Source organism: Pterocles gutturalis, unplaced genomic scaffold, assembly GCF_000699245.1.
Source record: "Pterocles gutturalis isolate BGI_N339 unplaced genomic scaffold, ASM69924v1 scaffold40740, whole genome shotgun sequence".
Classification (NCBI taxonomy): Eukaryota; Metazoa; Chordata; class Aves; order Pterocliformes; family Pteroclidae; genus Pterocles; species Pterocles gutturalis.
In genome coordinates this window covers 12,858-27,227 of record NW_010139692.1, presented here as the reverse complement: position 1 = coordinate 27,227, position 14,370 = coordinate 12,858, and positions in this window count along the sequence as shown.

The window sequence follows — 14,370 nt, the reverse complement described above, 5'->3', positions numbered from 1 at the left end:
ATTGCGACACACGCTGGGCTGGGGTTGCCATCTTTTGCTGGGTGACAAGGACAAACATTTTAGCCTTCAGAGAGAGAGAAGGTTTCTCTATTGTGTGTCACTGCTGTCTGGGGAGCGCATAACTTCATGTCACCTGTGACAAACACAGCATTAGAAATAAGTCTGCTGTGGGTTAAGAGCCTCTATCTGGAGGTTATGTGGCTGTTATGCTCCTAAATGTCATTTTAACTTAAAGTCTCACTCCAGCCTTATTTCTCAGCGCTGCCGTTGGTGAGGGCACGGTTTTGTCACTGCTGCTCGTGGAGTGCGTAACTCAGCGTGAGTAAAGACGCCCATCTGAAATCATGATGTACAACGACATCAAGCCCCATTAGTTAAGAGTTGGACCGGTTACAAACGAGGGTAAAAATGCACACTCCATTACTGCATCTGTCTCTTCTCTTTGTGTGTTTAATTTTCTGAACAAAGGGTGGGGAATTAAGAGACATCTCTTTGATACATTTGCTCTTGTTTTAAGCCAGCCCAGATCTAGGAGAGCAATTGTATTTTAATCAGCTCCGTGAGTCATCGCAAAAAATGCCGGCTCAGGTTTGATTGCTGAGTTTGTATTGTTGCTGATGTGCGAGACATGAAGTACAAAGAACACAACGTGGTATTTAGCTGCAAGACAGAGCTCAAGATGCTGACAATTTGAAAAAGCTTGGGTTTGACTTTGCATGGCGAATAAATTTACTGTAGGAAGAATAAGTTTGCCACACAATGATGTAATTTTCATAGAGTCACTTGACAGGTAGTGCCCACAGCTCAGCAGAACCTTGGTCTGAATACAAAGATCTCTTCAGGATTCTTCTAAGTTTCCTGGTTGGAAGAAAGCCAGGACTGATGTGATAGCGAAATGCATGCAGATAGCGAAACTACTCATCCAGTAAAATTCCTGCCTCAACTCACTTGCAAATCAAAAGTGTCATTGAGCTGCCTAGAGAAGGTGAAAATTATCAAAGATTTGTGGATGAGAGAGAGAGAAAAAAATCATAGGATTCTAGAGAGGATGGAGACATGGTACTGGAGCAAAACCTTTCCTTCTGTGAGGGTCATTAGGAAACTGGAAGCTCCTGAAGGCTTTTATAGAAATGAGCATTGAGTAACAATGGATTGAGCTCCAGAATAACCTGTTGACTCCAGCTTCTCATGGTGTGTGGTGTGGCAGTGAGGCGGAATGAGGAACATGTAACATGAAAAGGGATGTTTTAAAAGTGGAGGATTTGGGAATTCTGGAATTGAGTTCCCACTGAGAGAGGACTTGGCTGGTAAAGTGGACTACAGTCCTGGAAAGTGTTGGTGAATTGTACCGTATATAGGGTGAAACTTTTTTCTCTCTGGGTAATTATGTGGTAGCCATCTAAATACTCACTATGTTAATAAAAATTAGAGACAAGAAAGCAATTATATATTTATGAATGTCATGGCACACACTTAGATATGCCATGGACAATAAAGAAGAATATTCATCATTAGTATGGTAAAAGAGACATAATGGGCTAAATAACTTAATTTCCCACACAGTTCTGGATTTGGCCAATGTGAAAGATTTCCCTGAAATTATCACAAAACAGACTGAGATAATCTTGGCCAATATCCTCCTTTTTGACAAAACAGATTCTAATAATAAAACCCTGCATTTGATTGCTTAGCCCAATGAAAGGCTTTTAGTAATCCTTCCTTTTCATCCCGTTCAATAGACTGCAGCAGTATTGCCAACCCGTCCAGAGCAGGAAGGGAAGGAGAGGTCTGTGCTGGCCTTGGCAGGAAGGTCGGGGCACAGAGCTGGCTGAAGTGCGGTGGCACTTGCGGGAACCAGCTGGGGGAATGATTGAATGTGCAGAATGGGAGTATTGGTGTGAAGGGGGGGATCTTCACAGGTATCTCTATTTAGAAGATAATGCTTGAACAAAATGCTTATTTCAGCATGGGAGGAATCAGATATGGGCAAACTCCTCGTGTTTACCAAAGGGGTTCCCATGCCAGCGTTGATGGGGACTCTCAGCCCTGCTGAGACATGAGAGGTCTCCAGGTGAGGTGACATGGCTGTAGGCACACGCTGCTTCTGGAGTTTGCAGAGGATGTAAACGGCCACTACATCTGTGCTTTTGGACACTGCAGCATCTCGGTAGCTTAATCTGTTAAAACTCTTTGAAGAATATAAATACCCTGAGCTCTCTCTAAAGCTGAATTACATCTTGTCCTGTTCTTGTAGCATAACATCGTGTTTCTGAGCAATCTCCGAGTTGGTTTTTTTCTTCATTGAGCATTAAAAACCACCTAATTCCACCATGTTGTTTTAGAGCTTGAGTGTTTCATTTTTGTGGATATTTTAAGCAGGGATCCTTGAAATCCCTAAAAAACCAGCTTGTTTCTCTGAGTCCCAGGCACGTCTGCTGAAAGCACTGTAAAATGTCATAAGAAGCGATTTCACTCTACAGGCTGCCCAAAACAGACATATTGATGTTATTTAGCCTTCACTTGCCAAATTGAGCGTTAGGATTGTGTTTTCGCATGCGAAGAAGCTATCAGCTTTACAGATAGCCATATTTTCATAAGCTGCATTTGGCTGTCACACCTTCTCTGTAGTCTCTTGATATGCAAACAAGTCTCAGTTCTATACGCTCCTGGCCTATAAACTGATATCCCTGAAGAGTTCCTGATTATCCTCCCATTAACTTTTACTCTCCCCCATCTCCCTCGGGGAGGTAACAAGTAGTCTTCCCTTCATCATGGGTTTCCAGCTGGTTGCCTCCCTGGTTTCCTCCTTAAATGGATTCTCACGGTAGTTGTGCGTGTCACTAAGGAAATACCGACTGTGAAATTTCAGTGCCATCTAAAAGTACAGCAGGGACTGCTGAAATGGGGATTTGAAAACTTGAAATGCAAGGAAAGTCTCCTGGATCTTAAAGTGCCATCCCAAAGAACAGAATAACCATACATCACATCTAAAGAGTAGTGTCGTGGTGTACCAGGAGAACGGGCATCCCTGTTTCTATGCGGTGTTTCAGCTTCTCACCTGTACTGTTGAAAACTTTGCTGAAGGCTTCTGTGACTCTCTGTTATTCTTATTTTTCCTGGTCTAATTAGTACTGTTTACAAACCAACATTCAAACGCATGTCTTGGCTGCAATGAATGCAGCACCCTTCATTATGTTCCTCCTTTCCACAATCTCTTCTCTTTGTGGAGTTCAGGTAATTCCTTGATCAGAGTCTCATCTGCTGTGACCATTGTGGCTGCAGTGGAGAACATCCCAGCAAAGCATGTAGCGATGAAATCTTCGTCTGTGCTGTGTCCATCCTTCTGCAAACTCCTCTGACAGCAAACGTTTGTGTGAGTGCAACCTGAGTCACATTCCCAAAGACTGGATCCACACGGGGTGTTTTGCCCTGGGAACAGAAAAAACCCATCCATGCTAGTTTTGGACACGCTGCTGATGTCTTGACTGCTAATCTATATCATTATTTAAATTCTAAGTAAAATAGTTTTGAGGCTGCTCTTTCTCCCCTCGTGTATGCCTACTTGTTTTATATCCATTTGACAGCGTGCTGTATGTTTCTTCTAGTTAGTGCCTTAAATTGAGCATAAATCAGTGTGTGCTCGTTCCCGTCAATATTCTTTGTTTGAAACAGACTGCTGGCTCAGCTCCTTTAGAATTATCCAAACTGAAATGATTATTTAGCTGAATAAATGTTTCAAAACAAGTTGCACATTTTGGGTTCTGGTATTAGCACTCCTAGAAAAATTGCAAATACCAGAGACATATTTTTTAAACACGATATATAACATTGTTACTGTAAATATTTACGTGAGGAATTGGTTGTACCTGGGGAGCAGAGGTGACTCCCCTCATCCCCATGAAGCAGAAGCACACTTCTGGAATAGTCACATTGATTTCAAGGGCTTGTTGAGTTTGTGGCCATCGAACAGAAATAAGATGATTAGAATTTGGTCCCAGCTATGGGGCGATGCCAGATCTAATTTGAGCATGTGATTTATCCAATTTCCCATGCAGAGGGGAAAGTCAAGGGTTTTCTTCAATTGCATGTATAAATCTATGGGCTTCAGAGATTACAGGTGACGTTCGACTCTTCCTTTTGCAATTCCTACGTATTTGCATATCTGTACAGGCATAATTTTACCAGAAATTCCCCTACAGTGTTTAAAGTCCTGTTGTGTAGGTCTCTGTGCAGGTCTGGAGTCTTTGAAGATGAAGTAAGGCTGAGACATTTAGCCACAGGGTAACAACTCTGGTGTACATTCAAATTTTGTATCAGATAGTTTGTTGTGTTATTAAAACAGTACAATTTCGTAACAACGGTAGTTGCTGCTTTAAAAACCTCACTGTTGCTCAAGCAATATGCAAACCAAATTAATTAATACAGCTTTACATCTTGGGCCCTATCCATAGACAAAAGTTACAGTAAGAATAACAAGTTAAAAAGCCTCTGTGCTTTCCGATGGGTCCCATATCTTTCTAATCTGTAGGATTTGCACCCTTGACACCATCTTTTGAAGAGCACTTCCAAAAAATATGGAATGAATGTAGATTATGTGGGAAATATCTCAGCAGTGTGCTCACACAGCTCCGGTCAGCACGGTCTCCCACTGCTAACGGGACATGTCCTTTATGGAAATTGGCTTTGTAACCCACATTTCAACTGCTGGAGAGTTATGAGGTCAGCAAGTGCAGTTCAGAATTTAGCTCATTTTGTGTATATCTTGGACCATATTCACCCCTGGGCTTTATACCACAAAAAAAAAAAAATCAATGGAATGATGCCAAGAAGAAATTCATCCCCTAATATTTAAAGTCGTCTCCTCCGACACACAAGTAATTCCCTGAGCTCCCTACCTTAGCTCTAGGAAGGCTTCTGCTTGCTGGTTCCTGCAAGTTATGATTTCTATATGGGCACTGAGAATAACTAACAATAGCAGATTTTGGACAGATATTAAATCTCGTGCTTCAGAGTGTGAACTAGTCTCTTAACTACTCAAGAGCAGAAAGAGTTTGCTGTAGTGAGCAAACTATTGTGTTTCTGCCCTCCAGACTTGCCCCTTTCTATGAGGTACCTGATGGTGGCCAGCGTGAGAGGCGGGTGGGTGAGCTGGATGGACCGCGGGCAGCTCGGCGCGGGTGGTTCCCGTGTTTCTCCGCGAGCAGATGGCTGATCCCAAAGACAGAGCATGGCATAGCTGGTGCTTTGATAGGAAGCAAAGAACTAATGTCTGCAGTCCCTTCTAATGACAGACTTTTACAATGATCACACAAGTGTCTTGCAGAGTTAATTGCAGCTAATGAGCAATTAGTCAGCTCGGCAGTGACTCCCCCCTGCCCTTTCCCAGCTGGGGAGGAGGCGGTTGGGGCTGAGCATGGCTCATCCCTGGGGTGCGGGAGCCCCGGCAGGACCCTCACCTGCGGTGCCGTGGGGAAGAGGCGGCAGCAGAACTTGGGCTGCAGCTGAAATTTCCTTTCTTTAATTCAGGGATTTATTTTCCAGCTACAGCCTTGCTGTGTTATCCTAAATGTCATCAGAATATCTTTTCTCTTTTTTTTTTTTTTTTTTTTATAATTTTGGTCTCTGTTGTTGTTGTTTTTTAAATACTTGATACAGCCAGAGAAAATCTGTCAGCAGAAGACTCATGGCTTGACCAAACAAAGCCTGAATTTGCGTGGGCTGAGCATATTCCAGCACGAATCTGTTTAAATCTGGGGACAGCTACAGAGAATATTGCTGCTTTCTCGCCTCGCGTGAGAAGCGCGGGGCTGGCGAACACCCCAGCGTGTGCCTGGCTGCCTTGGGTTGCGCCGTGGCAGCGGGTACTGAGACTGGGAGCGGGCGCAGATGGTGCTCCAGAAGCTCACGCACTCGTTTCTTTTAGGGAGACGCGTCCATATGCCATCCATACAGCACAAGAGCCTGCTCGTCAGTCTGGAGCCCTCCGAGGCTGCTGGGGTGGAATAACCCAAATCTACAGCTAAGAGCGGAGGCTGATGCTGGCTGCAGTGGTGCAGCCCTGGTGCTCCATCCCTCTTCCCTGGCAGGGAGTGAAGTCCTGTGTTCAGGTGTCATCATCACCCTGGGGTGGAGGGGATATTTGTGTGGCGTTTTCTAGGGAGGCTGTATGGCTGGGTCGGGCACTGACAAGCTCAGCTCTGATCTCTCAGTTTTCCTGTCCGCAATCCTGTGCACAGCTCTCGACAGCCAGTCAAGGGTAGAGGATGTGAGCATCTTCAGTTGGGTGCTTGGTTGTCCATCCCCTTGGCTGGGTGCTGCCACCAGAGCACAGAGGTGCTCGCCACAAAGGGTGCCTTGCAGTGGGGAGTAGATCTCAGGGATGCGTGCAGACCCTGGCCATTAAGAGCAAAAACCTGAGACATTTGTGCTAATTTGGTAACTGAACATTGCTCGAATACAGTGTAATTAACAGAGGTGACAAATTGACATTGGTGGCAGTCAGAGCTTATGCTGCTCTTTGTTGATGTTTTCTGAGATAAAGATTAGACCCTCTTCATTTATTATTTTAGAAAATTTGGGAAGAAAAAAAAGTCAAATGTTGTGCCACCCAAACTGGAGCATTGATAAGCAAGTTGCTTGAATTGCTGTATTTACATATAGAGGAGGGGGGCTGCAATTATAAGAATGTCTGTGCCTCTATATAAGTGCATATGTATATGTAATGCCCAAAATACATCATTATGCATTCGTATTTGCATTTGGCATCTGTCTGAGGGTGTATGTGTCTATAAAAATATGATTTATAGGTTTTTAAACCTCCCTGACAGACTCCAGGAGACCAATTCCTAAATGTATGCCAAGATTTTTGACTGAGGCAGGTAGCAGTAGGTGCTAATAAATGAAAGAACCGCGAGTGAAATGTTGTGACATGCACCTCTCTGAACAACCTGCGGAGCACTGGCAGAATCATCAAACCGAACTGCGAGTAATCAGCAGGGACTGATAAAGCTGCTCTTGTAATTATTTGTTTGATATACAGCTTTCCTTCTTCCTTCTGCATAAATAGCAGAATTGCTTTGCTTAGTGTGGGAGGCTTTTTATTCCTGTCAGGGCTTGTTCTCACCGAGGTGTCATGAGAGGAGGACTGAGGTCTGCATTTTTGTTTTATTTACGGGCTTTCCATTGTAATTCTGACAGCATGCGGTGGAGACAGCCTTCATTTCGATGGGGAGAGGCGTCCTTGCTCATGCAAAGCTGTCAGTGTTGCTGGGGCCAGGCTCTGCCATGCTGCTTTTAAGCCGCTCCGATTCCTCCAGGTTTGGCCTTGGAAGAAGCTGTTCCTTGACAGGAGGCGGCTGCTGAGGTTTGAAGGCGGTCGTGGTGTCATGCTCGTGTATTTAGATATTAAATAAAATTCCTACAGCAGCTTGCTTGTTTAGAAGTGTGAGTTTGATGACGCTGCAGCCCAGCCTACCCTACAAAACCGCACAGCCCTTCAGACTGACAGCTGCTAGTTATCCTTAAATAACTTCCTCTCCTCACCCCTGCCTTAGCAAGAAAATCCAAGTGTTGACTGATTTCCAGGCAGTCACAGTGGTGGCCCGTCAGCAGCAACTGAACTGAGCCAAAAGGCTCCTGTTGATGTCAGTGGTTTCTGGGAACCCTGCCTGCATGGGTTTGTTCCGGGATTTCCCTCTCCGTCCATGCCTCGTTGAGCTCTGACTTCACTCGGGGCAAATTTTGCAGCTCTGTGTTTAACAAAAGGTACAGTCATTCATTCCCACTCTAAGCACTCTCATTTTCCATGTTCCATTTACATTCTATTTATCCTTTTTCATAAGGAAAGAAAAAGGATAATTTTTTGTTAAAAAAGAAGAAAAAAAATCCTACACACCAGGTTAATTTTTCTGTCATCTGAGGGTTTTACCAGGAAGGGGGAGGCATAAGGGAGAGAGGCACATTAGAGCAGAAAATAGATTTCCTAGCCTAAAGTGAGAGAAATCCAGACTGCTGCCTTTAGCATACATTTGAATACTGTCAAGGGTGTCTGGAATATGTTGGTAGGCTTCTAATATTGCTGAAAATCTGATAATGAGGAGGCACAGATATGCCACCAGTCCTGTACTTCACGTGCACGTGAAATATTGGGAAAGTGGCTGAGACATCAGAGCCTGCGTTCAGGCTCACGCCAGGGTCAATGACAACTCACTCGGGAGAAATACCTCAGCCTGGAACCTTATTAATGAAAAGAGGAATTGTTCCGAGACAAAGAGAAAAAGCTTTACACCCATTGCAGTTTCATGGGGGGTTGTTCCCGAGTGATTATGGCTCATCCTTCCTATGCTTGCTGATTCCAGGCAGTGATGGCATTTTAAGATAAATAACACCTTCACGGCTCTGCTTGTTATTGAAGGGCTTTTATTATTGCTGATGGTACATGAAAAAGAAAGTTATTAACAAAATGTGGCACTAACAAATTGAAGCCCCCAGGGAACTGTTGCCTGAATGGGATTTTGATTGGAGTCCAATTTAATTGGCCATAAATCTTCTCGTTTCTGATTTACATTCTACTTCAGACCAGTCTACCAAATTCATGATAATCGGGTTTCATTTTTCTCTATCGAACAAAATACTCTGACGTGAGCATAAACAGAAATATTGCTTCAGCAAGGTGACCTTGTTCTTGCTTGTATCACGCTGGTAATTGATTTAATGCCTCCTTGCCTATAAATCGGGCTTCTTTCTGAGGCACGTCTGTCAGATTTCGAGGTAATTGGTTAATAGAGTTGGTTTTTCACTGTAGTATTTTGACTGAAAGCTATTTCTCATAAACCTGTAGTACCAGAGCAGCTGTGATTGTTCTCATGGACACGATGGAGAGAATTCAGCTGGTGGACGTACGCTCACCGCTCCCGTTGGCTGGCTCTGGATGCAGCTGTGTGCGTCTTGCGGAGATACCGGCACGCTGCAGTGTCTTTAGGGGAATGAAGTTACCCTGCAGGCTCCGGTCGTGCCAGTCCGTGCTGGTTTGGAGGTTTGCTGCGGGGGAAGAAGCCGGGTTCCTTTCTGTGCCTGCCGTGGACGTTAGCCTTTGCTCGTGACGTGCCCAGGTGCTAGCAGGGAGGGGATGCTCAGGGACCTGGTGCTGGGGTTTCACTGTGCCCTGCCCCTCCTCCTGGCAATGGGATGGGCAGCAGCACCACCCCAGCTTCAGGCTCCTGCAGCTCCCAGGACAGTTAGGAGCACCTCAGTTTGGGTCAAACCAGGTGTATAGTGGAATTTTGTCACCCCCAAAAGAAATTTTGCACAGGAAAATTTTCCAGGCGCCCTAAGGCTCCTGGCCTGTGTCCCTCCCCTGCTCGGGGACACGGTGTACCACGAGGCGTTGTAGAGCTGTGCTCTGCTCTCCCGTCCCTTGCTTTACCCAAGGTTGCTTTTTTACGGTTGCTGGTTTGGGTCCGGCAGGAGCTTACACCCAACCCTGATCTGCGGCACCCAAAGGAGGCTGCACAGGAGGGGACTGTGGGGGAGAATTCTTTAAGGAAGTGATTTGGGAGGGGACATGAGTAAGAGATGAGAACCCGATGGGGTCAAAGGAAACAGAATTATCATTTGATTAGCTTTCCAAACCTCTTAAATTCACTTGCTGCTCTTGCAGTCTTGTTCATGTGAATCTCAGTAAAGTGCCTCAGGTGCTGCAAGGAAGGGGTAGGAGCGGGGAGGGAGCCAGCCCCCATCGAGCTGTAATCGTTGTTACTGGGTTGGAGAACATTGCAGTTAAGTGCTTTTCCCCACCTTTCCTGTCCCGCAGTTCTCTTCCCCTGCGATTCTTTAGTGTTTCTAAGTTGTGCAGCTTCATTATATTGCTCATTTAACCATTTCCAACAGTATTGGGATTGACAGGTTGAGTTTTCTGCAATCTCACAACTTCATGGACTGTAAAGTGAATGTTTTATGGCCTGTTGAAAAGGTGGAAAGAAAGCTACATCTGCTACCAGTTTCCTAATTACATCAGCATCAAATACATTGTGAGTTTGTTAATGCCAGGTACTCTTTCTGAAAAAAATGTTTGTAACCACAGCCTTGACAACTGGAAGCAATTACTTTGCAGTGGTTTTCCTTTTGTTTTCTGAAACATTAGAATTCTTTCTCTCCTCTCCTTCCCTCCCTACAAAATAAATAGAGAAAAATCTGAATTTTGACTTGTGATTATCTTCTGAAGATTTTTTTCTCTGCAAAGATGAATAGCTGGAAAAATTACTGAAAGTGGTGTAAAGAAAAATGAGCATCTATTACTGAAGTTTCTGCTGAGCCCACCAGTATTTAGGACTTGTATGAAAGCAGTGGGCAGGTACCGAGGCAGATGAGACCCGACTGTGTCTTGTGCTGTCCTGGCCAAGAGCACAGAGCAGGGTTTGTTCCCCAGGGGACAGGGCAGAAAGCTTTATGGGGAACAGCTGAAGGGCTCATGCCGTGTCCTGACCCCAAGGTCAGTGTGGCAGAAACGAGAAGCATCATTGATAGAAGTGTCTTCATGCCAAATAATGCATCTGCGAGTGGCTAAATCCTTGTGGCTCTGGTTTGTGTGTTCAAGCTGTCTGAAGTCGTCAATGGGGAGGGTTAGAAACTCACCTTCATATCTGTATGTCTGTTCTGAGCTGCAGCCCTGGGCAGGCCGTTAGATTGTTTGGGCCAACATCCATCTAGAGAAGATACTGGTTGCTTGTGATTCTTTCTCTTTTCCTGCTGTTCCATCCCGTAGTTCCTGATACTTTTAGAGCAGAGCAAATCCTTCAGCAAAACTCTTCCAATGTCACATAGAGAGATTAGTGATGGTTGGATAAGAATTCTCCAAGATGTTTTTCCAAAGTGTGAACCACCTTTGCTTCCGTGAACTCTGGTTTTGGTTAAAGTTTGATCAATGAAGACTTTTCCAGGATTGAGATGGGGTGGGAGATGTCTCCCACCTCTGTTCCCAGATGGGAGTAAGAAGTAAGTCAGTCTGTGCCCTGACAAATTATTCTTGACCTTAAGTCTCCTCTACCCTTGATTTATCCCCTGCCCATGCTCACTGAGCACTGACTTGCACGTCCTGAGTTCTTCTAAGGAGGAGCCCGCTATCATGGTCAGGATAGCAAGTGAAACCGGAGCCTCCCGCGTGGCACGGATGGACGCCCCAGCCTCCACGCCTTCCCTTACCATCCTCTCTAGCTCCTGTAGTTCTGGTGGGAGATTGTCAAAAGCTTGTGCCTTTCATCCCTGAAGTGGGAAGGGCTTTATTTATTTTGTTAATCTGAAAGTTAAGGGGGTGGGAAGATAAATCTGCAGCCCCGCTCCGTTCATCACGTGGCACCAGCTCTTGTTTCCCTCGAGAGAGGCAGAGCAGATGGAAGGCAGAGATGAAATGAAGATCAAAAGTAAACAGTGCGGTTAAGTTTTTGATAAAGGATAAAACACTTATCACATCAAAGCCGCTGAAAAACACATTAAATGTTTCCTGAACATTCCGTGTCCATGTAAGCATTAACTGTACTTGCCATGGGGACATTTATACCAGCAGGTGGTGGAGCTGGGGAGCGCTGCTGGGGTATTTATCCTCGTGGTTCTGCTGCAGGTCACCTGCCTGGCACCAGGGAAGCGGCGCTGGCAGCCTGTGAGCCATCCTCTAGCACACTGAACGTCTCCTTGCTGCAGATTGGGCCCGTGTTACGTGTGTGGTTAGGCTGTCCTTTCTTTAAGCCGTGCCCTGCTCAGTTTTCCAGGTTTGGGCACTGGTTTTCCGGAGGTTTTAAGGCATTTGCAGATGTAGATAGGTGCAGAGATTGTGGGTGGCTTTTCTCCCAAGCACTGGTGAACCTTTGGTTTCGTGCTTTGTCTCAGTGAGGCAAGTCCTGAAATATTTTTGTGTAAGCAGCATAATTTGTAGTGAAAAGTGTCTACAGCTTGCCTGTTTTCATCACTGTGTTGGAATACTGAGCTGTCTTGGCCCGTGGAAAAAGATTAAAAAGCAGTATATTGCCATTATTTTTTAATTTCTTTTCCAGTCTTACGAATGTATGAGATATATTAAAAGAATGTAAAGAAAAGGCACTTTATGATAGCCAATAAAAGCCGAGGATGATGAATGATGAAACAGAACAGCAGCAAAAAAAGAGAAGAGGTAGCAATAAATACAGGAGAAGACTCCCTGTTCCAGTTATTACCACTGTGCCATTGCTGGTGGATATAACATTTCGGTAAAATTAATCCAAAATTCTGCCATACCAGCTCAGTAGCATTTTATGTTGCCTTTGTGCAGATGTCAATGCTGAGTCCGATCTGTTTTTTTTTTTTTCCATTTTATAACTTTGGTTTTCTGTAGGCAAGGAAGGAGCCACATGCCCTGCCTTCTCGCCATGGGAGGTCCTCTGAAATGGAGACCAGTCCCAGAGACAGTCTGTCCTTGAATTTTCTTTTTCCATCCAGTGCAGAGACGTTTTCACATCTCCAGGTCTCAGTCCTTTAGAGCACAGAGATAGTCTAAATGCCGTATGCATGCAGCCACCTGACATTTTGCATGGTGGAGTGTGGAGGTCTGCCCTTCACTAAGATCCCCTCCCTACCAGCGCTCCCATTATGCCCAGCATGGACTTCTTTACAAATATCTAATGATCTGGACTCGCTTTTTACTTGTGATGGTTTATATGAAAAAGCCCAGAAATGGGGCAATGCTCCAACAGTTTGGGAAAGATATGTGTTAGAATCACAAGGACGTTAATCAGAAGGGATCCTGCCTGGTCATTAGTCCAAGCTCCCGCTTGAAGCAGGGCTAACTTCAAAGTTTGCTCAGGCTTCTCAGGTCCTTGTCTGGTTGAGTTTTGAAAATCTCCCAGGATGGAAATTGAACATCTTTTCCAATTTCCCCGCAGTGTCAGGGGAGGATTTTCCCCTCTGCACCCTGGGGGTGTTGCCTCTCACCCTGTCACTGTGCCCTTCGGAGACGGGTCTGGCTCTGTCCGCGCTGCCTACCTTTTCCATCACCCAAGCCACCACCAGTACAATAAGACAAATCTCCCTGCGGTTGTTTGCTTGTTTGTTTTCCTCTCTCAGTGCCTCCCTTGTTGTTTCTGCATTCTGCCAGTGATTGACAGCATAACCTTGTTTTCTGCCTGCTGCAGGCAGTCACGTATTTGGGCTCTTTCAAGGCAAGATCTTGTTTCTATTTAGTACGTTTGAAAAGGGTACTTTGGAAACTGCATGAACAGAAAAAGAAATTAGGTGTTGCAAGCAGAGAAGTCCCTGTCCTGAATTCCTGTCTACCAGACACTAATGCTAGTTATTATCAAGCTTAGTAGTGCAAGAGGTTTTTATATATAGTTGGCCTTCATCCTGCTGTGAACGTAGCAGTATCGGTTAACAGGGAGCAAAAAGGCGTGAAATTAAAACCTTCAGGTCCTCTTCCATGGCAAGTAAGTTGGCAACCAGGCACCAGCTCAGGTATCACAGAATCACAGACTGGTTTGGGTTGGAAGGGACCTTAGAGATCATCCAGTCCCACCCCCTGCCATGGGCAGGGACACCTCCCACCAGCCCAGGTTGCCCAAAGCCTCATCTGAAAACTTGAGATTAGACCAGGAATTTGATAATAAAAAGTCAAATTTGATTTCTTAACACTACCCAAGACAGATGTCTCAGTGACAGTTGTACAGCTGTTTTTATTCACTTAAAAAAAAAAAAAAAAGTAACTTAAGAAGCGTTACTATATATTTCAGCAAGATTTCTTATGTAGTGAGATGGAAAAGTTCAGGCAATATCCTGAGTAGATACATTTCTATTTGATAATAAATGGCATTGACAGTGAGGGACTGCAGTAAATAAATTATTACTTTTGTAATAGTTCGGTACTTTGTACCAAAGCCAGGATGTGTCCTGTAAGTTCACAGCTATTTTAACTTTTTCTTTTCCTCATCTAGACAGCTCTATGTCCATGAGATTTATTTCTTGATCTATATGGACGTGCAATCCTTCTTGGGATTATTGCCATAGAAACAAGACGTAACATAGAGCGTGTTGGAAGTAACAAATGGGACTTGGCAGTCCTTCCCATTTACTACACGGAGTCTGAGCAGCGTACAAAAAGCACCAATTACTTGCTCTCGGAGCATTATTAACAGGCACATCTGCACATTCATTAAAACTAGATACTTCAGCTTCCATTCTGGCTGGGGTGACATTCAGATATTCTGGCCTTTAAACTAAACTAAAACCCCCGACATCTATTTTGTTTTTCAGTCAAGGCAGGAGTTGTTGAGTTTGACATTTCAGTTCCTTTTTGTTTGATTAATCCTGGAGGCAACCCACTCTCCCAGCCTGTGTCAGCCTCCTAGAAGG